This window comes from Dendroctonus ponderosae, unplaced genomic scaffold, assembly GCF_020466585.1.
Source record: "Dendroctonus ponderosae isolate FM_Combo_2020 unplaced genomic scaffold, Dpon_F_20191213v2 Dpon_F_20191213_5, whole genome shotgun sequence".
Classification (NCBI taxonomy): Eukaryota; Metazoa; Arthropoda; class Insecta; order Coleoptera; family Curculionidae; genus Dendroctonus; species Dendroctonus ponderosae.
Genome location: NW_026018715.1, coordinates 347,063 through 348,851, shown reverse-complemented (window position 1 = coordinate 348,851; position 1,789 = coordinate 347,063).

Sequence of the window (1,789 nt, the reverse complement as noted above, 5' to 3'; positions counted from 1 at the left end):
CAGTGCTCACCGAACAGCCGAACCATTCGGTCGAACAAAATCCTGTGCTTAGTCAGTTACAACGTCAGTAACAACCACAACAACCGAACACGCTCCAGTCTTGTGCCCCGCAGAAATTTATTAATTTCACTAAAGAAATTCGAGCACAACGCTCCCTAAGAGCCGCGTGCAGGTCCCCTTTTTAGTTAGGGCTCCGGAAAGCCCCAAGTGTTCCAGGATGGACTCGCCAAAAAACCTGAAGACGGTAAGCGCCTCTGGCAAATCATCCCTAAAGTCCTCCCCCTATTTCTCCATAAACTCCTACAATACGGTCCGCAAGGAACGTGACACACTCCAAGTACAACTTAAAAAAGCCCTAGCGACGATCGCTAAACTTAACAGCCACGTAATAAACCTGTCTGAGCGTCTTTCTACTCTAGAAAGCACCAAACAACAAAGTCCAACCCAAACCCCCCCTCGGGCTTCACCCGAACCCCCAAAAAACAGCCCCAAACCACCCCAAACTTCCGGATCCATGGAAGTCGACTCAAACTTTCCCCCCCTAAAACCGACTGCCCCATGGAACTTTCCCAAAACATCTTACAAGACCCTTCAAAAACACCTCCAGGCTGAAGAAGCCAAAACCAAACGAACCGAACCTACCCCGACAGCCCAAAACACCAAGCAACCACCCTCCCAACCTCCTCAACCCCCAAAACCCAAAACCATCGCCCCAATTACGGCCAAAAATCCGGCCGACTGGACCAAAATCCAGGCCCTCCTATCCACCCATAACATTAAAATCCAAAATCCCAAAAAGAGAAACTCCGGTATCTCTTTTACCCCAAATTCCTCCGATGAACATCGCTTCATCACCAAACTCCTCACCCAAAACTCCTTTGAATATCACACCTATACATTGGAAGAAGACAGGAAACTGTCTTTGATCATAAAAGGCCTAGACTCCCACATGGATATCGTCGACATCCAAAACGATATCCAAGATCTGATAAAAAAAGTTTTCTAATTGACAATTGCCAAGTAAGAGACTATTTCCATAAATGTATATGTTTAAGCCTCACCAGGAGTAGATTTAGCTAACTGTAAGATTGGAATGATACAGAGTTCATACTTTGACCGATAAACATCGTGCTACGCATCGCGCTCTGCAGAGCCACAGTGTTGGAAGTTGAAGTGAAAACTGTTTACAAATGTTTACCATTCTTGGTTTGCTTAAAGTTCCTGAATTACGCTGCTATTAGTGTGCTTTTCATCACGTTTATACAGCTGGTGCTGAAACTTTGAGGTTTTCTTTTGAATTGTGTGTTGCAGGACATGGAGAAGTCCAAAGCAGTGCTCGCAGAGGAGGTGCTGAGGCGCTTTGAGACGCTCGAGGCAAAATTGGAGTCAACGATGCTGGAAGTTGCATTTTGGAGAGACCGGGCGGTGAAAGCGGAAACGCTGTTAGCCGCTAAGAACGCCAAAATGCAGGAGATGGCTGCGGAGGAAAGAATGGAGGAGAGCGCAGCCTCCACCAGCAGTGAACGCGAAACAGTTGAGGGACCCGCTGAGGCGGCAGCTCCCTCAATTGCCTCCAAGGAGGGCAGGGGCCCGGTGACGGACTCCTCAGACGGCAAGGGCTACCAAAGCTCAAATCGCCGTCGAAGGAGGAAGCGAGCCAGGCCTGTGTCCTCCAGCGAGGACAATTCTAAAACGCAAAACTTGTCCACAGATCCGGGACAAAGAAGGGACCCTCGCAGAGGAGCCCAGACTAGGACCAGCCAGCCAGAAGACAACAACGATAAGAAAA